We start from the raw sequence: 23,626 nt of genomic DNA, 5'->3' as shown, positions 1-23,626 counted from the left end.
GTGAGGTCCTGCATCAACAAAACCTGCAAACGACCAGGCTAAATTTGTGCGATCGATTTATTGATTTGATTTCTATCCAGCCTTTATTATCGTTTAGAAATAACTCAAGATGGTGAACATGGTTAACATACTCTGTCCTCCTCCTCTTTCCCCCAGAATAACAGCCCTGTGAGGTCGGTTGAGCTGAGACAGAGAGAGAGAGAGAGGGAGAGAGGGAGGGAGGGGGAGAGCAGGGAAGGAGAGGGAGGCAGGGGAGAGAGAGAGAGATGGAGGGAGGGGAAGGGAGAGGAGAGAGGGAGGGAGGGAAGAGAGGGGGAGGGGCGAGAGAGAAAGAGGAAGGGAGGGAGAAACTGGCCCAAAGTCACCTGGCTGTTTTATCATGCCTAAGGCAGGACTAGAACTCACCGTCTCCCAGTGATTGGCCCCAAAGTCACCCCGCTGGCTTTCCTGCCTAAAAACCGGCCTAGAAGAACCCACCATCTCCTGGTTCCTACTCCTCCACCTCAACCTCTAGAGACCCAACTGGCCCTAGCTAACATCTTCCACATCTGGTGCTATAAACCTTTTCTTGGGCTTTTAACCCACTGTCCCTTAACCTTTGATTCCTTTGATTCAGTGGTACACGACAAACTACTCCTAAAACTAAAATCTTACGGTATCTCTGGACACCTGCATAACTGGATAGAAGTATTCCTGTCAAACAGACAACAAATGGTCAAAATTGGGAGCGTCCTATCAAATTCTGTGCCTGTCAACAGTGGTGTCCCCCAAGGCAGTGTTCTAGGACCAACTCTCTTCATACTCTACATAAATGACCTCTGTGATCATATTAAGAGCAACTGTGTTCTCTTCGCTGATGATGTAAAGCTATTCAACACCAAAGACAATACTGCTACCCTTCAAAAAGATCTTGACTATGTATCAGAATGGTCAAACAAATGGCAACTTCAAATCTCAACAAATAAATGCTCTGTCTTACATATTGGCAAAAAAATATATCAGAAAATAAAATACAAGCTGAATAGTCAAGATCTTGTTGATGATCCAAGCTCTGTCAAGGATCTTGGAGTTCTCATCTCTAATGATCTAAGTGCTAGAGCCCACTGTAACTACATAGCCAAAAAGGCGTCAAGAGTTGTTAACCTAATCTTATGTAGCTTCTTCTCTGGTAATATTACACGACTAACTAGAGCATACAAAACATTTGCGAGACCAATACTTGAATACAGCTCATCAGTCTGGAACCCACATTATGTATCTGATATTAACACAGCTGAGAAAGTCCAGAAATATTTCACAAGAAGAGTTCTCCACTCCTCTACTCGTTGCAGAATACCTTATGCCACCAGACTTGAAATTCTAGACCTAGAAAAGCTACAACTACACCGACTTCGGTCCGATCTAAGTACAGTATAAAAAATCATAGATTGCAATGTCCTACCTGTCAATGAATACTTCAGCTTCAACCATAACAACACAAGAGCAAACAATAGATACAAACTCAAGGTTACTTGCACCAAACTTGATTGCAGGAAATACGACTTCAGCAACAGCGTGGTCAATGTCTGGAATACTCTACCTGACTCTGTGGTTTCTTCCCCAAACCCCAAAAACTTTAACCTTAGACTGTCTACTATTGACCTCACCCTTTTCCTAAGAGGTCTGTAGGGGCGTGCATAAAGCGCACCAACATGCCTACCGTCCCTGTCCTATTGTTTCTTTTTATTTTTCTTATATGTACCCATTTCATGTATTCATAACTGTGTTTTTACTTATACCTGTTATCTTATAATCGCTTGACAAATAAAATAAATAAATAAATAACCCTCCTGCTTGTGCCACTTCCTCAAATCCCTAGCCGGATGTACAAGGCGCTAAAGGTTTTAAATCCTCTTTTTCCATCTCACCTAGCAGAAAACCGTGCCTTTTACTGGCGAATTTCACCGCTTCGGTGCTCCTGCTGGAGGTTCGGCCCAAATGCTGAATGACTGTTGCCTTTCCAAGGAGCAGCTTTGGTTTCCCAGCCCCCCAGCCTCCCCCCAACCCACCTACCCTTGTTACAGCCAGAGGGTCATTTGGCTCCAGAGAGGGTCTAATCCAATCAAACCTAATTCGATTTGCAAAATGCTTCCTCCCTTCCATTTGAGGCTCAAACCCCACCACACACACACACAAAAAAAACCCAGCAGACTTTAGCATTTTATCGCAGGCAGCAATGTTTCATTATCCTTCTTCCCTCGTTCCATTTTGTTTCCCCTTTAAGATCCAGCTGTGATACTCGAATACAGTTCATCAGTCTGGAACCCTCATTACGTATCTAATATTAGCACAATTGAGAAAGTCCAGAAATATTTCACAAGAAGAGTTCTCCACTCCTCTACTCGTTGTAGAATACCTTATGCCACCAGACTTGAAATTCTAGAACTAGAAAACCTTGAATTACGCCGTCTTCGGTCTGACTTAAGCATGGTATATAAAATCATACATTGCAATGTCCTACCTGTCAATGAATACTTCAGCTTCAAACATAACAACACAAGAGCACACAATAGATACAAACTCAAAGTAAACCGCACCAAACTTGATTGCAGGAAATACGACTTCAGCAATAGAGTGGTCAATGTCTGGAATACTCTACCCGACTCTATAGTTTCTTCCCCAAACCCCAAAAACTTTAACCTTAGACTGTCTACTATTGACTTCACCCCTTTCCTAAGAGGTCTGTAGGGGGCGTGCATAAGCGCACCAACGTGCCTACCGTCCCTGTCCTATTGTTTCTCTTATTCTTTTATTTTTCTTATATGTACCCATTTCATGTATTCACAACTATGTATACACTTATACTTATTATCTTGTAAACAATTGGCAAATCAAATAAATCAAATAAATAAATAAAATAAACCCAACTACGCAAACAATCGTCATCACAATAGGAAAGGGAAATGAACAGGGATTCAAAAAAATAAAAAAATTTTTTTTTAAAAAGGCCTGAAAATTAACGCAGGTGACAGGATGGCTCCAAAGATATTGATCAGATGGCTTGGAAGGGTAGGAAGTAGTTAGCACCCACCCACCCCGCTCCTAGAAAAACGAAATATCCTCAAGAAATATTTAAAAGGCAGAATATTTCCTCTAAATAGAGTAAAAACTCAGTAGCAGAAACTCACCTCAGAAGCAGAAGCCCACCCCCTACCTTTGTTAATGGGTGGGCCATTAAAGCCTGGGACAGAATATTCTACATAACAAAGTTCTCCTCCAGGTAGAGCTATAATAGGAATTGCCCAAAGCCCTTTCATTACATCGTCCGGCAAGGCTCAACCAAGCCTGGGATTCAGGACAGCCTACAGAGTTGCCCCTGCATGGCCCAGTCTGACAACCAATCACAATACAAGCTCAAATTCAAATCCCAACAGAGAGGATATAAGGGACTCTCAGCGTCGCTTCCCTTTCTCGTCACCCAAGGCCTGTGATCATGTCCGTCATTAAACCATCTTTCCAAGCAGTCACCATGTTTCCAATGTCTTTCTTCCCCACTTGGAACTGAACCCAGAAGGATAATTTCCCCCAACATAAGTTTTGGTCTTTGTCCTGTGTCATTTGGCACCCGGGCGTCTGTAGGGAGAAGTGGAGGGATCCCAAAACAGTGAAGTTTTGGTTCTGGTTTCGGGGGGGCAGAAGGGTTGCTTGTGGGTCTGATGGATGAACAGATTGAAAGAAAATAGGGCGCCCCCGTTCTTAAATGCGATGGTCGCTGGTAGGCTGCTGTATGTCAAGAGGCAGAAGGAAATACCGATAGAATAGAATATTTGTAGCTCAGGATGGGAACTTGCAGAGAAGAGGAGGAGGAGGAGGAGGAGGAGGAGGAGGAGGAGGAGGAGGAGGAGGAGGAGGAGGAGGAGGAGGAGGAGGAGGAGGAGGAGGGAGGAGGAGGAGGAAGAGCTAGAGAAGGAGGAGGAAGAGGAGGAAGAGCTAGAGGAGGAGGAGGAAGAGGAGGAAGAGCTAGAGGAGGAGGAGGAGGAGGAAGAGGAGGAAGAGCTAGAGGAGGAGGAGGAAGAGGAGGAAGAGCTAGAGGAGGAAGAGGAAGAGTTGGAGAAGGAGGAGGAGGAAGAGTTGGAGAAGGAGGAGGAAGAAGAGGAGGAAGAGCTGGAGAAGGAGGAGGAGGAAGAGGAAGAGCTAGAGGAGGAGGAGGAGGAGGAAGAGCTGGAGAAGGAGGAGGAGGAAGAGGAGGAAGAGCTAGAGGAGGAGGAGGAGGAAGAGCTAGAGGAGGAGGAGAAGGAGGAAGAGCTAGAGGAGAAGGAGGAGGAGTAAGAGCTAGAGAAGGAGGAGGAAGAGAAGGAAGAGCTAGAGAAGGAGGAGGAGGAAGAGGAGGAAGAGCTAGAGAAGGAGGAGGAAGAGAAGGAAGAGCTAGAGAAGGAGGAGGAAGAGGAGGAAGAGAAGGAAGAGCTAGAGGAGGAGGAGGAAGAGGAGGAAGAGCTAGAGGAGGAGGAGGAAGAGCTAGAGGAGGAGGAGGAAGAGGAAGAGCTAGAGGAGAAGGAGGAGGAGTAAGAGCTAGAGAGAGGAGGAGGAAGAGAAGGAAGAGCTAGAGGAGGAGGAGGAAGAGCTAGAGGGAGGAGGAGGAAGAGCTGGAGAAGGAGGAGGAGGAAGAGGAAGAGCTGGAGAAGGAGGAGGAGGAAGAGCTGGAGGAGGAGGAGGAGGAGGAAGAGGAAGAGCTAGAGGAGGAGGAGGAGGAGGAAGAGCTAGAGGAGGAGGAAGAGCTAGAGGAGGAGGAGGAGGAAGAGCTAGAGGAGGAGGAGGAGGAGGAAGAGCTGGAGAAGGAGGAGGAGGAAGAGGAGGAAGAGCTAGAGGAGGAGGAGGAGGAGGAAGAGCTAGAGGAGAAGGAGGAGGAGTAAGAGCTAGAGAAGGAGGAAGAGAAGGAAGAGCTAGAGGAGGAGGAGAAGGAGGAAGAGCTAGAGGAGAAGGAGGAAGAGCTAGAGGAGAAGGAGGAGGAGTAAGAGCTAGAGAAGGAGGAGGAGGAAGAGAAGGAAGAGCTAGAGGAGGAGGAGAAGGAGGAAGAGCAAGAGAAGAAGGAGGAGGAGTAAGAGCTAGAGAAGGAGGAGGAAGAGAAGGAAGAGCTAGAGGAGGAGGAGGAAGAGGAGGAAGAGCTAGAGGAGGAGGAGGAGGAGGAGGAGGAAGAGCTAGAGAAGGAGGAGGAAGAGGAGGAAGAGCTAGAGGAGGAGGAGGAAGAGGAGGAAGAGCTAGAGGAGGAGGAGGAGGAGGAAGAGGAGGAAGAGCTAGAGGAGGAGGAGGAGGAAGAGGAGGAAGAGCTAGAGGAGGAAGAGGAAGAGTTGGAGAAGGAGGAGGAAGAAGAGGAGGAAGAGCTGGAGAAGGAGGAGGAGGAAGAGGAAGAGCTAGAGGAGGAGGAGGAGGAGGAAGAGCTGGAGAAGGAGGAGGAGGAAGAGGAAGAGCTGGAGAAGGAGGAGGAAGAAGAGGAGGAAGAGCTGGAGAAGGAGGAGGAGGAGGAAGAGGAAGAGCTAGAGGAGGAGGAGGAGGAGGAAGAGCTGGAGGAGAAGGAGGAGGAGTAAGAGCTAGAGAAGGAGGAGGAGGAAGAGGAAGAGCTAGAGGAGGAGGAGGAGGAGGAGGAGAGAAGGAAGAGCTAGAGGAGGAGGAGAAGGAGGAAGAGCTAGAAGAGAAGGAGGAGGAGTAAGAGCTAGAGAAGGAGGAGGAAGAGAAGGAAGAGCTAGAGGAGGAGGAGGAAGAGGAGGAGGAGTTAGAGGAGGAGGAGGAAGAGCTGGAGAAGGAGGAGGAGGAGGAGGAAGAGCTGGAGAAGGAGGAGGAGGAAGAGGAGGAAGAGCTGGAGAAGGAGGAGGAGGAGGAAGAGCTAGAGGAGGAGGAGGAGGAGGAGGAGAAAGAGCTGGAGAAGGAGGAGGAGGAAGAGGAGGAAGAGCTAGAGGAGGAGGAGGAGGAAGAGCTAGAGGAGGAGGAGGAAGAGCTAGAGGAGGAGGGAGAGGAGGAGGAGGAAGACGTTCTGGGTGCTTTCTGAGCTTGGTGGTTTTCTTGGAAACGTTTCATGACCCAACTAGGTCACATCATCAGTGCTAGAAATGATGGGAATTTGCAGAGAGGAGGAGGAGGAACTGTGGGGTCCTTGGTGCTCTCTGCAGATGTTTCATGACCAAACTAGGTAACCTCATCAATGCTTGAAGGGAGAGGAGTTCGCTTTATTTATATACTAACTAATAGCTGCCCTGTCAATGTTGCTGGAAATATGCTTGTCTTCTTGGCAGTACCTTGATTAGGCTGTTGCTTACTGTTTGGTTGTTTGCCTGTTGGTAATTCCTTGATTGGGGTATCCTTTACTGCTGGATTGTTAGTCAGGTATTAATCCTGCGTCACCAGGAATCACCAAGAACACTCTCACTAACGCCTCTGGGATCAATTATGGTCATAAGTTGAAGACTATTATTGGAAGACTGGCTATCCTCTCTCCCCCTGGTCCTTCTCTTCACTAGACTAGCCAGGCCCGGTTCCAGCAATCATTCATTGTATGTTTTATCCTCCAGTCCCCTTTCCTTCTCTTTTCTGTACTCATGAAATCTTCATTCATCAAGAAGCAACCTAGAACTAAGGAGAAATTTTCTGACAGTGAAAAAAAATTATCCAGTGGAACTACTTGCCTCCAGAAATGGTGGGTGCTCCATCACTGGAGGTTTTTAAGAGATTGGAAAAATAATTTGTCTGAAATAGTATAGGGTCACATTTGGTTTATGTGGTTCTCTACCTTCAGTTCTTTGAAGCTGTAGAATTGATTGATTAAGAATCAATTATTCAGTCACAAAAGGATTTGGTACATCGTTATAGTGACAAGAAAACTGCAGGGATGCATGTTTGACTTGAAGGATAACCTACCTACCTTCCTTCCTTCCTTCCTTCCTTCCTTCCTTCCTTCCTTCCTTCCCTTCCTTCCATCCATCTTTCCCCATCTCCTTCCTTCCTTCCTTTCCTTCCTTCCTTTCATTCCTTCCTTCCTTCCTTCTTTTCCCATCTCCTTCCTTCCTTCCTTCCTTCCTTCCTTCCTTCCTTCCTTCCTTCCTTCCTTCCCCCCATCTCCTTCCTTCCTTCCTTCCTTCCTTCCTTCCTTCCTTCCTTCCTTCCTTCCTTCCTTCCTTCTATGCATCCATCCATCTCCATCCACCCATCCATCCATCCATCCATCCATCCATATAAGTCTTAACTGCTATTGCCCTTCCTTCCTTCCTTCCTTCCTTCCTTCCTTCCTTCCTTCCTTCCTTCCTTCCTTCCTCCCTCCCTCCCTCCCTCCCTCCCTCCCTCCCTCCCCTCCCTCCCTCCCTCCTCTTCTTTCCTCTTCTCCTTCCCCTCTCCTCTTCCTTCTTCTTTTTCTTTCCTCCTACTTGACCAGGGGGTTGGACTAGAAGACCTCCAAGGTCCCCTCCAAGGTCTGTTATTCTGTTATTCTTCTTCTCTATGGCAGCCCTCAAGTACAGGAAGACAACTATGATGCCCTCCTTAACTCTTCCCTTTGTTAGTGTTAAGTAACTTAAGCAATTTTTGCAAAGGGATCGTGGATCTTCAAAGGTTTACAATTGCAACTTAAGCCCCACCCCCCACCCCCCACCCTGTCTGGGTTAGCCCTTGGGGTCTTTGTAATCCACCCATGATCCTTGTCCAGGAGAGATTTCTGATTATTCCCTACACACCCATCAGGTGTAAGAAAATCAGGACACACTGCTCCCCCCTGGTCCAAATCGGATTGCCTCCCACCCACCTTTCAGGAAGAATTGAATTTGAATTTGGGACCTTCATTTTTATCTTTACTTGGAAGTTTTTAACCCGTGTTTAATGCTGGTTTTAATTTATGCTTTTATTTATTCAGTGTTTTGATATGGTTTTGTTACGGTGCTGTAAACCTTAGGTCAGATGGACAGCGTAGAAATTTAATTAAGTAAACAAATGAAAGGCATAACTGAACTTCCTGTAGATTTATTGATCCGTTATACGCATCATTGAAGTTTTGAGGGTTTAACCTTGCTTTTTATTTTTTTCCTTGCGGATATGTTCATTATATTTACAGACTATTCACCATGGAAGTTATAAGCTTGCGTACTGCAGATGTCCTATCCTTACGATATTGCCGACATATAATTTTTATTATTTACTTTTAAGTGGGAAGAAACAAGCTAACACAAACTAATAGAAAGTAAGAAAAAGAAAAAAGAAAAGAAAGACAAAAGGTGCAAGAAAATGGTTAAAGAAAAAGGAAGAAAAACATTTTAAAAATGTAATTATAAATATAAATATATTCCAACCTCTCTCACTCAAGTTACAACATGTTATTTATTGTTCTTTTTTACCATGTTTCTCACAAAATAAGGCCTGGCCTTATTTTTTTTGACCCCTGAAAAAACGGCTAGGCCGTCTTTTCGGGCGTGACTTAATTTCCTCCCCCACCTAGAGCAGCCCATACGCACATACCTCGCCGCGAGGCCGCTTCTATCGGCCGACGAAAGCTCCCTTGAAGGCAGAGTCCCCAGCCGCTTCGGGGTGAGGCGTGACTGCCCGTGTCCCCTCACCTTTAGGCAGTCTCTTTCGGGCGATGGAAGCTCCCTAAAGGCAGTCAACAGCCACTTCAATCAGCCGGTAGAAGCGGCTTCTGGGCGAGCACGCACACACACTCCCATCGCTGCGAGGCCGCTTCTATCGGCCGACGAAGCTCCCTTGAAGGCAGAGTCCCCAGCCGCTGGGGTGAGGCGTGGCTGCCCGTGTCCCTCGCCATTAGGCAGTCTCTTTCGGGCGATGGAAGCTCCCCAAGGGCAGTCACCAGCCACTTCGATCGGCCGATAGAAGCGGCCTCGGGCAAGGGAGTGTGTGTGTGTGTGTGTGTGTGCACTCGCCCTGAGGCCGCTTCTACCGGCCGATCGAAGTGGCTGGTGACTGCATTTGGGGAGCTTCCATCGCCCAAAAGAGACTGCCTAAAGGCGAGGGGACACGGGCAGCCATGCCACGTCCTGAAGCAGCGGGGGACTCTGCCTTCAAGGGAGCTTCTATCGGCTGATGTTCTATCGGTAGATCGGGGTATTCTAGCCTAGGCTACCTGCAGGGCACTCCTAAAGGCAAGTTTTCTCCCCACCCCCCGCCCTTCCCCCATTTCTCTTCACCTCGTGTAGTTCTAACGAACGATGTGAGAAATGGCGGGGAAACGCATGGATTAAATAGGCCTAAATTATGGAGATGGGGCTTAATTTCACCTCATGCCTAGAAATCATGCTGGGCCTTCCTATTGGTGGAGGCCGTATTGTTGGAGAAACACGGTATAATCTCTCTTCTCTAGCCAGGAGGAAGAAGTTCTTTTTTTTTTTCATTATTATGCAAAGCGTTCATAAGAGGTTTGTAGTCAGCAATAAATGTAGAAAATGTCTTTTCTTTTATCAAAGAAGTTGGTTTATCCACCTCAGCAAATTCTACCAATTTCACCAACCATTAGTGGAGGATAGTGCCAAACCTTTCCATATCTGGGCATAGAATAAATTTGTTGCTGCAGTAACATCTTGCAATAATCTTCTGTAGCTTTTTCCTCTTTATCCATTAACCCTAAAAAGGAAGGGGGGAAAAATCAACTTTCTTTAATGCTTGATCTTGAAGAACGGAGGGGGTCTTGATTATAGGTATCCTCAACTTACAACCATGATGGAGGCCAAAATTTCTGTAGTTAAGCGAGGCGGTGGTTAAGTCAGTTTTGCTCCATTTTACGACCTTCCTCGCCACGGTTGTTAAGTGAATCGCTGCTGTTGCTCAGTTTTTCAACCCGGTTGTTAAGTGAATCTAGCTTCCCCATGGACTTGGCTTGCCAGACACAGGGACGCTGAAACTGTCATAAATATGAGTCAGTTGCCAAGCGTCTGAATTCTGATGGTGTGGACGCTGCAAGGGTTGTAACTGTGAAAAACGGTCATAAGTCATTTTTTTTATCAGTGTTGTTGCAACTTCAAACGGTAACTAAATGAATGGCTGTAAGTTGAAAACGAGCTATAAGCAATTGAGGTTAAAAGAGAGATTTAGAATTAACATGAAGAGAGTTTTTTGGTGGCACCAAATTTAATCCTGGAAAAAAAAGCTAAGCACGGCTACACTTGGGTAGCGCTTGAATTGTAAACCACCAATAAACCTAACTACAGAATAGAATAACAGACTTGGAAGGGCCCTTAAAGTTCTTCTAGTCCAACCCCCTGCTCAACCAGGACCCTGTGCCATTTGAGACAGTCCAGTCTCTTCTTAAAAGCCTCCAGTGATGGAAGCACCCACAACTTCTGGTGGCAAGCTGTTCCACTGGTTAATTGTCCTTACCTTAGGAAGTTTCTCCTTCATTCCAGGTTGCTTCTCTCTCTCCTGGATGAGTTTCCATCCGTTGCTTCCTGTCCTCCTGCCTTCAGGGGCTTTGGGGAAATAGATTGACTCCCTTTTCTTGGTGGCAACATTATGGAAGACTGCTATCATGTCACCCCTAGTCCTTCTTTGCATTGAACTAGACATGCCCAATTCCAGCAATTGCTCTTTATATCTTTTAGCCTCCAGTCGCCTAATCCTCTTTGTTGCTCGTCTCTGCACCCTTTCCAGAGTCTCAACATCACCAGGTGGCTGTGAGTTCCAGTCCTGTCTTAGGCATGAAAGCCAGCTGGGTTGCTTTGGACCAATCACCAGGTGGCTGTGAGTTCTAGTCCTGCCTTTGGCATGAAAGCCAGTTAGGTGACTTCGGGCCAATCACTAGGTGGCTGTGAGTTCTAGTCCTGCCTTAGGCATGAAAGCCAGCTAGGGGACTTTGGACCAATCACCAGGTAACTGTGAGTTCTAGTCCTGCCTTAGACATGAAAGCCAGCTGGGTCACTGTTAGGAATAACAAGGTTACCTAACGTAGTTTGGGTAAAATAATATATATAAACTATGATAGTAAGTTTAAGTGTGTGTCACTTTAAACTGCAAAGCATGTAATTTTGGGTGTGGTTGTAAAACCGCCATAAGAGGGAGCAAGAGAACCTGCTGGATTGCTGACTATGCTGGATTGATGGTTTGCTAACTGCGTGTTCCCTGCTGCTGAGTTTTTGTACGTCGAAGGAAGAAAGGAGGTTTGACTTCTTTATATCTCTACTGCGAGGAGATATATTACTGGACTGATATTTGTAAGTTTACTAACCTCTTTTTCGACACTGGACTTTGCAACTGAATAATTCCCGAACGAACTGAACTAGTGAATGATATATGGACTGTTTGACTATGATAAAACTCTTACTGGAATAAACTATTTAACTAGCACAGTGTATCTGTTTTACTGAGTGTAAGCTACAAAAACGTTTATCTCACATATTTGCCTGCCTGACTGACTGCCGTGCACATTCTGCTAGGGTGTATCCCTAACACTGGTTATGGGCCCAGATGCACAGTCAGACTAACCAGGATATAACAGGCTTATATAAAGTGAGAGTTAGTGTAGTTACACAATACTGTAAACAGACAGCTGTGTTTTATTAATTATAGTTTAATATCCAGAAAAAGATGGCACGAGTCAATTTACCAAGTTTGTCTCTAATATCCAAACTGGATGGAACAAACTATGTTTCATGGTCTATGAAATGCAGCCTACTTCTACGCAGAGAAGGTTTGTGGAGTATAATTCAAAACCCACCAGAGGTAGATGCTTGGGATCCGGAAGATGAGGATAATGCCCAGAAAATACAAGAATATAAACTGAAGAATGAGCAAGCTCTCTGTATAATAGGACTGACACTCTGTGACCAGCAGCTTGTACATATTCGTGGAGAAGAAACAGCTGCGAAATGTTGGGAGAATTTAAAGAAGATTTATGTTCGAGACAGTGTAGGAGCACATATAAATCTTACACGGAAGCTGTTCAGAACACATCTTCAAAAGAATTGAGACATGTTGACTCATATAAACACTATGAAGAAGATTTTTCAGGAACTGCATGAAAAAGAACTTATCTTCACAGAACTGCATCAGGTTTATATAATTTTGTCTTCGTTAGATGAGAGTTATGACGACTATGTAACTTCACTGGAAGTACTGCCAAAAGATAACCTCACATTAACTGACATTACTGGCAGATTAATTGAAGAAGCCAGGAGAAGGCTTGAAAGGGGTCAACTGAGAAGGGAACAACCACAAGAAGAGAAAGAATCTTCGAGACTCCAGTTTGTCAGCTTCGGCAGCGGCAGGGATTCGCGATCCTGCGCGATCCCTGTTGTGCTAGCCGTCTTGGTGCCTCCGATCCAGACGGGTTTGGAGGCTAAGGTTGCCCGTGAGAGGCAGCCGAAGATAGGAGGGATCCGGACAGGGGTTGGGGTTTCGCAGACCCCTTCCCCACCCGGCTTAACCCTCTTTTCTCAAGGCGGTGGAGCGGCGGTCAGCAATGGCCGCCACAAAGAAGCTGACAGCTGGACAAGATTGGGCTGGAGGAAGAAGGAGAAAGTTTTGAAGCGAAAGTTTTTTGGCTGAACTGGGACTATAAGATACAAGTATTATCCTGAAAATCCTGATTTTTTGAAAGATACTTTGTTTCCAGAAGAGATTTACAAGCGGCGAGTGAAAGTGCTTAAAGAGAAAGTTTACTCTCCTTCCACATGGATTTAACAAATGGATATTGAAAATCCTGCTATTTTACAGAAGGTAAAAAATTAAAGCTTTCTGTTATAAGTGGGAAGAGAGAGGACAAAAGGAAAATTTTTATTAAGATTTTGTTGGAGGAGATGCCTGGAAGATTTTGAGATTGGAAGTTAATTGCAATAAGACTTTAAAATACAGATTGGGTTTTTTTTTTTCCCTTGCCAATTGATATTACCCCAGGAAGAAAAAGTGTGAAGAACTTTGTGCTCTGTTTGGATTGTTTGATGACTTTGGGATTTTGGGGAATTGTTTCAAGCTTTGAATTATCTTGGTTGTTTTAAGAAGAAGAAGAAGAGAAAAAAGAAGAAGAAAAGGTTTATAATGGCTTTATCTGTTGATGAACTGAGAGAGGAATATGGTAAAATAAAAAAAGAAGGTAAAGACGGTGTGAGAGAAATTTTTCGCTTTTTAGAAATGGCGCTTGCCACCTATCAACAAACACAGCAATTAATGGAGGAGGAGGAGGAGGAAGAAGAAGAAGAAGAAGCCATCTTTAACGAGTTTACAAAGTTGATTAAAAAGGACATAAGACTTAAAAAAACATCCAAGAAAGAGAAAAATAAGATGCAAAAGCAATACAATGTTAGAAAGCAAAAGAAAAGAGAAATACAACAGAGAGGGGAAGCTAAGGGGGGTAAAAAGACCAGAAGGGATAAGATAGGAAGGAAGAAGGGGGAAAAAAGCCACAAAGGTATGAAACAAGATGTGGAAAAGAAATCTTTTTTTAGGGATAATGGGTAATGCATAACTTTGTTCCAAAATGTTTCTGCAAGGTACATGATAGTATTGTAGTATTTGTATTAGAAATAGAAAATTAGAATTTTATAAGATTTAAGTAAAGATTAAAACATTAAAGGTTTAATAATGATAGATTTTAAGATTTAATAAAATATTAAAAGGAATGTTTAAAATACTTAGTTTAAGTATAGAGTTTAATTGACTATTGTGTGGATGTGTGTATGAACTTATTATTATGGTATTTGTTTTTGAGATAGATAATTGGAATGCTATGAGATTTAATGTTTAATTATATATTTAATTACTTTATGGATTTACTATTTTAATAAGTAGAATGTACTAAGCAGAATTAGATAGGGAACTAGGTGTTACCTTAAATGTTAATTTAGGGAGCGATGGAAAGGCATCATACTTCGATTAGTGATTTCAGGAGAATTTTTTTTTTTCTAATATGAATGAGATAAATGGATAATTGGAAAAGAATGGACAAAAGATACAAATATAATGATTTAAATTAAGATGAAATAAATAAAATAGAATTAAGAAGAGTGGAAAGCGGGGAGAAGTTATAATGAAGATATAGAAGGGTAATAAGATAGGTAATGGCATATAAGTTGAACATGAATTTAATTGAAGTCCATACAAAGAGAGGTAATCCGGGGCCAAGCTACTTTTTAAAAAGAAGTTTTATGTTTTTGTGTTTTGTGTGTGTATGTTTGATTGAGATTTAATAAAACCTTGGGAGAAAGCGAGAAGAATATTTGTAAACAAGGCAGAGGGAAATATGAATATGATGAGTATAAAATGGATAAATATAGAAGAAATGTAATTGAATAAGAGCAAAGAGAAATAATGAGAAATTTGCTAAAAAATATTTAAGTGGAAATGGGATATATTAGAATTATATTGTATAAAATAATGTTTTATCTGCCTTGTAAAAATTTATAATGGAAAGAGGTTTAATGTCTTTAATGTCTAATGATGCTTTGTTTGTCTTTAAAATTAATAAAATTTGTTTAAAAAAAAAAAGAAGAGAAAGAATCTTCGACAGCCTATACAATTAGAAAATGTTTTAATTGTGGAGGAAAAGGACATTTGGCTAGATTCTGCAAGAAAGGAAAATGCCAAAATGCCAGGCAGAATGCTAAAAGGCATCAAAAGGATGAAAAATGCTTAGAGTTAGCCATGTATAGCAACAAAACTGTGAATAATAATTTATGGGTTGTAGATAGTGGAGCATCGCACTGCATAACGAAAGATAAGAAAAAATTTGTTAAGATGTCCACGAGTTCACAGCAGATATCGTTAGCTAATGGCTGGAAAATGAAAGCAAAAGGTGAAGGTATTGCACATTGTTCTTGCATAAAAGAAAATGTAAAAATGTTATATGTACCACAACTTAAGTTTAATTTGCTTTCGGTTAGAGTTTTGGTTAAACTAGGTTATGTAGTTACCTTTAGGGAGAAAACTGCATAATAGAAAAGGAAGGTAAAAAGTGACTGCAACTTTAAAAGGTGAATTGTATGTGTTAAATGATAATCAATTAGAGGTGGCTAACACAGTGTATAATAACGTTAAACCTCATGATGAATGCATACATTTGTTACACAGACGTTTAGGGCATATAAATTTTAAAATGCTCAAGCAAACGGTTGAACTGTCTGAAGGTATAAAACTGAAGCCTTGCAGTAGGTATTTGCACTGCAATGCTTGCAGTCAAGAAAAAAGCAAGGTAATACCAGCAAATAGAATAAATGGATTTAAGACTAAGGAACCTCTAGAGGTCGTATTTGCTGATATTATAGGTCCTAAAAAACCAAGTGTGGGAGGTGCTCGTTATATATTAAGCATAATGGATCATTATTCCAGATATGGTTTCTGTTATTTAATGAAGAGTAAAACGGAAACATATCAGAATTTCTTTAATTGGTTGAAGTTTGCAGAAAGAAAAACTAAAAGGAAACTAGTAACTCTTGTAACTGATAATGGTATGGAATTGATAAATAATAAATTCCAAAATAGACTGAAGATGGCAGGTGTTGAACATAAAAAGTCTGCACCATATAGGCCACAACATAATTCCTTTATAGAAAGACGAGGCCAAACAATACAGGCAATGGCTCGTACTATGTTGTCGGATTCAGGATTATCTGAAACTTTGTGGGGAGAAGCAATATTGTGTGGTAATCATATATTGAATAATGTTGTTAACTCAACAACAGGTGAATTACCATTCACACGGTGGCATGGTAGAAAACCTGACCTAAGCTACATGCACACATTTGGAGTACCAGCATGGGTGCATATTCCTACACAACTGAGACATAAGGGTCAGCATAGGGCTAAAAAGTTATTCTTTGTTGGTTATGAATCTAATCACAAATCATACAGATTCTGGGAAAAAGGTACATCTAGCGTTTACTGTAGTGCTAGTGCACAATTCCTTGAACATGTAGGATGGGAAAAACTGGAGCAAGATTCAAGTAAGGATGTAATCATAGAAACCTACAAAAGACCAAAACAACATATCAGTAATAAGAAGAGTACAATTAAAGAGGAAGTACAGGAAGAGCACATAGGACCAGAACAGGAAGAAATAGGTGAACAGGAAGAAATAGATAACTAGGAACAGGTAGTACATGAAAGTCCACCTGTAAGCCCTGTAATACCTAGACGTTCAACACGGGAAACCAGACCACCTGACAGGTACCAAGCAAGTGTAGTTTGCCAAGTTAGTAAAGTTCCAACTACTGTTGAAGAACTTAGAATGTGTCCAGCAAAGGAACAAGAAAATTGGCATAGAGCAATGGAGAAAGAATTAAATTCATTGAAACAAATGGAAGTTTATGAAAATGTTAAATTACCTCCAGGTGAAAAGTCCATTGGCTGTAAATGGATATTTAAATTAAAAACAGGTAAAAATGGGACTGTTACCCATAAGGCTAGGTCGGTAGCTCAAGGATTTAATCAAACTGCATGTGATTATGATGAAGTATTTGCACCGAGTCTAAAAGCAACAACCTTGAGAGCAGCTTTAGTGTGGGCAGCTAAGAACTATATTATAAATCACTTAGATGTAGAAACTGCCTATCTGCATGCACCATTGCAGCACACTATATACCTAAAGAAACCTGTAGGAATTAAGGATGATAAAACAAATAATGACTGTTGGAAGCTTAAAAAGAGTCTCTATGGATTAAAACAATCTGGTTACGAATGGAACCAATATATTGTTAAGGAGTTAAACAATATAGGGTTTAAAGCAGGTTTAGCTGATCCATGTGTATTTAAGAAAGAGACAAATGGAACAGTGTCATTGTTATTGTTGTTCACTGATGATATTGCCTTAATTACAAAAACTAATAATGAAGCTACTGAAATAATATCATTATTAGGTAAGAGGATAAAATTAAAGCAATTAGGAGAGATAAAACAGTATCTAGGATTAACAATAAATAAAACCAAAGGTGGCTATAAGATATCTCAAGAGGATAAGATTTATCAATTACTAAAAACATACAAGATGGAACTTTGTAAACCAGCAAAAACTCCAATGAGTCAGGAATTTGGCCACACTGATGCTCAAAGTCCAAAATTCGATAAGACTATCTATCAATCGCTAATTGGTAGTCTATCGTACATTAGTAATTGGTCAAGGCCAGATATTGCCTATAGCGTTAATCAATTGGCGAAATTCAATGCTGAACCCAATGAATGACACTGGCAAACGACAAAGCATATCTTAAGATATCTTAAAAGGACAATGCACTATGCATTGTATTTGGAGCCAAAAGATGATCTGATTTTAAGTGCATATGCTGATGCAAGTTTTGCAACAGACATAAACACTAGGAAATCAACTTCAGGTACGGCTATACTGTTAGGAAAAGCACTGATTGGTTGGAGGTCAATTAGACAGCAACACATAAGTATGTCCACAATGGAAGCAGAATTTTCATGTCTATCTTTATTATGTACTGATTTAATTCTGTATAAACAGTTGTTATTGGATATGGGAATAACTGTTAATGATTCCATTGTAGTATATGAGGACAATCAAGCAGCCATACGGATGGCTAGAAATATTGCTGTGAAAATGAGATCTAAGCATACAGATCTTAGATATCTGAATGTAAGGCAATCTGTAAAAAATGGTTTGATAAGACTGGAATATTGTATGACTGAAGAAAATATTGCTGATCAATTTACGAAAGCCCAAGGTGCAGTCAAACACAAAGAAAGTTGTGATGACTATGAGTTAAGGTTGTAAATAGATATATATATATTATTATATTACCCAAAAGGGGAGTATGTTAGGAATAACAAGGTTACCTAACGTAGTTTGGGTAAAATAATATATATAAACTATGATAGTTAGTTTAAGTGTGTGTCACTTTAAACTGCAAAGCATGTAATTTTGGGTGCGGTTGTAAAACCGCCATAAGAGGGAGCAAGAGAACCTGCTGGATTGCTGACTATGCTGGATTGATGGTTTGCTAACTGCGTGTTCCCTGCTGCTGAGTTTTTGTGAACGTCGAAGGAAGAAAGGAGGTTTGACTTCTTTATATCTCTACTGCGAGAAGATATATTACTGGACTGATATTTGTAAGTTTACTAACCTCTTTTTCGACACTGGACTTTGCAACTGAATAATCCCGAACGGACCGAACTAGTGAATGATATATGGACTGTTTGACTATGCTAAAACTCTTACTGGAATAAACTATTTAACTAGCACAGTGTATCTGTTTTACTGAGTGTAAGCTACAAAAACGTTTATCTCACATATTTGCCTGCCTGCCTGACTGCCGTGCACATTCTGCTAGGGTGTATCCCTAACAGTCACTTTGGGCCAATCACCAGGTGGCTGTGAGTTCTAGTCCTGCCTTAGGCATGAAAGCCAGCTGGGTCACTTTGGACCAATCACCAGGTGGCTGTGAGTTCTAGTCCTGCCTTAAGCATGAAAGCCAACTGTGTGACTTTGGGCCAATCACCAGGTGGCTGTGAGTTCTAGTCCTGCCTTTTTTACATCGTGGTGACCAAAACTGGATGCAGTATTCCAAGTGTGGCCTTATCCAAGGCATTAGAAAGCGGTGCTATCACTTCATGTGATCTTGATTCTATCCCTCTGATGATGCAGCCTAGAACTGTGTTAGCTTGTTTGGCAGCTGCAGCACATTGCTGGCTCCCACCAAAAAAAACAACAACACAATCCTAAATCTGTATTAACAAAGGGATAGAATAATCCATCCGTTATAGTTAGATAGTAGGGATGCAGTGGCTCAGTGGCTAAGACGCTGAGCTTGTCAATCCGAAAGGTCGGCAGTTTGGCAGTTCAAATCCCCAGCACCGCGTAACGGAGTGAGCTCCCATTCCTTGTCCCAGCTTCTACCATCCTAGCAGTTTGAAAGCACATAACAAAAATGCAAGTAGAAAAATAGGGGCCCCTTTGGTGAGAAGGGAACAGCGTTCCATGCGCCTTCAGGCGTTTAGTCCTGCCAGCCACATGACCACGGAGACGTCTCCAGACAGCGCTGGCTCTTCTTTGGCTTTGCAACGGAGATCAGCACTGCCCCCTAGAGCCGGAAACGACTAGGATGGGTGTGCGAGGAGAACCTTTTATGCTTTAGATAAATCTGAATAATACTTGATCTGCAAAATACTTTGAGTCTTTGTTGAGGTAATTCCCCGTTAGGAGAATGAGCGCATACAGGGAGACGTATTTGAGAGTAGTGTTTGAATAATACACACACACAGCACACAGATACACTATACGGTAAATGTAGGTTTTTACTTCCAGAAACATTAAGCAAAGTTCAAGATAAGCAGTCCAAAAGTCATTCACAGGTAAATCAGTCAGTTTTTCAATCCAGGGATAATCCAAATATCAAAGTCCAGTGTCAAAAAAAAAAGGTTCAGTAACAGACTTACATTAAATCCCGTAATATCAGTCAATTAGAAAAAATGGAGGAACAGCAATACTTTCCAACAGAATGAAAAACAGAGACTCACTCAGACACACTCTCTTCTGAGACTAAGACTGAAACAACCCAGGTTTCTGGCTCCATCTTATGGCCGTTTGAGAAACCACACCTAATTACAGTTTTGCATTTTCTTAAAGATACAGTTTTAAAATGTTTATCCTGGTTTATATATTTCTAACCCAAATACCTGTTAGGTGACTTATATTCCTAACAGTTTTTATGCAGCAGGGGATGTTAGCAGACTCTCATTCTTGCATGGATGACAAAATAAGGGGCATGCATAAGCGCACCATCGTGCCTACCGTCCCTGTCCTATTGTCCCCATTTATTCATACCTATTTCCTGTATTCTTACTCATGTTTATACTTATACCTATTATCTTGTAAGCGATTGACAAATCAAATAAAATAAATAAATAAAACAAAGAAGGAAGGACAGAAGGAGTGGGGGAGGAAGGAGGGAAAAGAAGGGAGGGATGAAAGAAAAGAAGGGAGGGAGCAGGAGGAAGGAAGGGAAGAAAGAAAGGAGAGAATACCCATTCCTAAGAGGTCTGTAAGGGGCGTGCATAAGTGCCCAGTCGTGCCTACCATCCCTGTCCTATTGTCCTCATTTATTCGTACCTATTTCCCGTATTCTTACTCATGTTTATACTTATACTTATTATCTTGTAAGTGATGGACAAATCAAATAAATAAATAAATAAAATTAAAACAATAAAATAAATACAATACAATAATAAAATAAAATATAAAAAATTAAATTAAATTAAATTAAATAATTAAATTAAATTAAATTAAATTAAATTAAATTAAATTAAATTAAATTAAATTAAATTAAATTAAATTAAATTATTAAATTAAATTAAATTAAATTAAATTAAATTATTAATCCGGACAGCACAAGGAAGCCTCAAATTGGCAGCCAGATCAAACGGGATTTTTGGGAAGAGTTTGAAGATGCAGTTGTCCAGTGTGTGTGGTTTGTGTCCGGCTTACAAAATCCCATCTCCAGCCACCAGAGGGCACTGTTGATTCGTAAATCTAGCGACTTCCTGGGTACCTTTAAATAAATACAGGTAGTCCATGATTTACAACAGTTCATTTACTGACCATTCAAAGTGATAATGGCACTGGAAAAAGTGACTTATGACTTTTTTTCCCCTCACTGACAGCATTCCCACGGTCACGTGATCAAAATTTGAGTGCTTAACGACCGACTTATGTTTATGGTGGTTGCAGGGGGGCCGGAGTCATGTGATCTGATTTAGCGACCTTCTGACAAGCGAAGTCTGATTGGTTTAGCTACCGTGATAACAACGGCAGTGGTTCACTCAACAGCGATGGCAAGGAAGTTTGTAATAGGAGGCAAAACTCACTTAACGAATGTCTCACTCAGCAACGGAAATTTTCGGCTCAGTGGTGGTCGTAATCCAGGAATAACTGTGTATGGATTCAGCACCTCAGTGCACTGAAAGGAGCTTTGGATCTCTGTGCTGCCCTGAGGCTGGTGGCCTTGGCCATTTGATGACCTGGGCTGTGACCGAAAGTATGATGGAGTTTAGGTTGGGATCTCGTCTGGAGTTTGGAAAATTGTCCTTATAGCAATAGCACTTAAGAGTTATATAAAGCGCTTCACAGTGCTTTTACATCCGCCTCTGAGGAGTTTAAAGAGTCAGCCTCTTGCCCCCAACAATCTGGGTCCTCGTTTTACCCACCTCGGAAGGACGGAAGGCTGAGTCCACCTTAATCTGGGATGGATAAATGGATAAATGGATGGATGGATGGATGGATAGAGAAGGGAAGGGAAGGAGGGAAGAAAGGAAAAGGAAGGAAGGAAGGAAGGAAGGAAGGAAGGAAGGAAGGAAGGAAGGAAGGAAGGAAGGAAGGAAGGAAGGAAGGAAGGAAGGAAGGAAAGGCAATAGCCCTTAGACTTATATACCACTTTATAGTGATTTCCAGCCCTCTCTAAGCCATTTACAGAGTCAGCCTCTGGCCCCCAACAATCTGGGTCCTCATTTTACCCACCTCGGAAGGACGGAAGGCTGAGTCAACTTTGAGCCAGCCAGGATCGAACTGCTGGCAATGGGCAGAATTAGCCTGCAATACTGCATTCTAACCATGGAAGAAAGGAAGGAAGGAAGGAGGGGAGGAGGGAGGGAGGATAGCAATAGTACCTATATGGCGCTTCACAGTGTTTATACAGCCCTCTCTGAGGGGTTTACAGAGTCAGCCTCTTGCCCCCAACAATCTGGGTCCTCATTTTATTGACCCCAGAAAGATGGAAGGTTGAGTTGACCTTGAGCCGATCAGGATCGAACTGCTGGCTCTGGGCAGAGTCAGCCTTCAATGCTGCATTCTAACCACTGTTCCACCACAAGAGGGAGGGAAGGAAGGGAAGGGAAGGGAAAGGAAGAGGAGAGGAGAGGAGAGGAGAGGAGAGGAGAGGAGAGGAGAGGAGAGGGAAGGAAGGAAGGAAGGAAGGAAGGAAGGAAGGAAGGAAGGAAGGAAGGAAGGAAGTTAAATAGTGCTCAGACTTACAGTATACAGTGCTTCACAGTGCTTTCACATCCCTCTCTAAGCAGTGCACAGAGTCAGCCTCTTGCTTCCAACCATCTGGCTCCTCATTTTACCCATCTCGGAAGGATGGAAGGATGAGTCCACCTTGAGCCCGGTGAGAATTGAACTGCCAAATTGAAGGCAGCTGGCTGTCAGCAGAAGTAGTTTGCAGTACTTGCACTCCAGCCACTGTACCACCATGGCTCCTTATAGAAAAGAGCTCTGGACTCTTTTCTGTTTCTCTCTCTGTCTATATATATATATATATATATTGGGTCCTCTAAGTGGCATGTCAGATTGAAGGCTTTACAGTTCTCCTTAACTGCCCCGATAAAAGGTAAAATGTCCTGGATTCCAAGTAACTCCATGGACACGTTGTTGTTGCAAACTGCCCAGTGTCATTTAAGTTATAAATCATTTATTTATAAATGTAGGTTCCTTGGCAACAATACCAAGGCTTTCTTTTTTTTAAACTTCCCTTTCCGATCCAGCCATTCTCCACAGGGGTATTTTTCCAACATTGGGAACTTGAAGATGTGTGGGCGTCAGCTCCCAGAATTGCCCAGCCAACAGGCGGCCAGTCTGATAAAATGGGTATGTTGTGGTTTGCCGGCAGCCGGTGCAAATGGCAGCAGAATCGGACAGTGGGGAAGAACAGGGACCAGTCTGGGAGTCTGGGAAGGACTTGGACGAGGGTCCTGCATCTGGTGCAGAGATGGGGCCAGGGCCATCTGGGAGTGGGGTGCTGCCTCTGGAGCCTCCAGAATCTGACAGCAGGCGAGGCAGAGGAACAGCGGGAGCCTGTTCCCAATGTGTGCTTGTGCAGAGCTGCCAGAAGGCAAGAACAGTTAAGACAAAACGGGAGTAAGGCTTGGAGGTGATTGGCTCCTCCCATAAGGTATAAAGGAAGTGCAAAGGTAGAGAAACCTTTGCAGGAAGCAACGTCGTTTGCTCTGATCGGTTTGGACTCTGAAAGCTCCGTGATGAATTTGTTTTCTGTTTGGTTTTAGAAAGATTAATTGGAACTTTAGTCGTTGGCAGATAAAGTCAGATAAAGGTGCATTCTTATCAGGCTTCTCCAGAAGAATTTTGGGAGACATCCGTGGAACTAATTATAACCAGTTAAAACTCATTCTGGGCTGTGAATGACGATAATTCACAGCCATTGAACTAAAATAAAAGAGTTTTGGATTATCTGTGTGTCTGTTGGTGCCTTTAGGAAGCCTTGGTTAGAAGCACCACTAAATTCACCATAAGCTCTAGAATTTGGCTTGCTCTTAGCCTGCTCTGTGAATGCAGCCATTATTTTATACCATGGCTTATGACTTAGCATCATGCATAAACCCAGCCAGTGGTAGCCTGGGATGCGAACGATGATTAAAACAATTCAGCAAAATGGACAAACCCAGATTATCTAAAGCAGCAGTCGCCAACTGGTGGTACGCGGCCCACTGGTGGTCCGCAAGAAAATTGTATATGTTGTAAGTCGAGGATTGCTGAATTCGATGGAATCCGTTAAAACGGAATTCTTAAAAAGTCAGGGGCATATCGGCTGAAGCCTAAGGAAAATCTTTATTTTCATTCTTTTGGAGGTTGTGTGTGTGTGTGTGTGTATCACACAAACACACTCACCTCTTTTTACAAAGTTTAGGAATGCCCGGCTTGATAGATCCTATAAAA

Source organism: Notechis scutatus, chromosome 4 (assembly GCF_049901735.1).
Source record: "Notechis scutatus isolate UNSWTSFEM ecotype Mainland chromosome 4, rNotScu1.2, whole genome shotgun sequence".
Classification (NCBI taxonomy): Eukaryota; Metazoa; Chordata; class Lepidosauria; order Squamata; family Elapidae; genus Notechis; species Notechis scutatus.
This window is presented reverse-complemented; position numbering follows the sequence as displayed.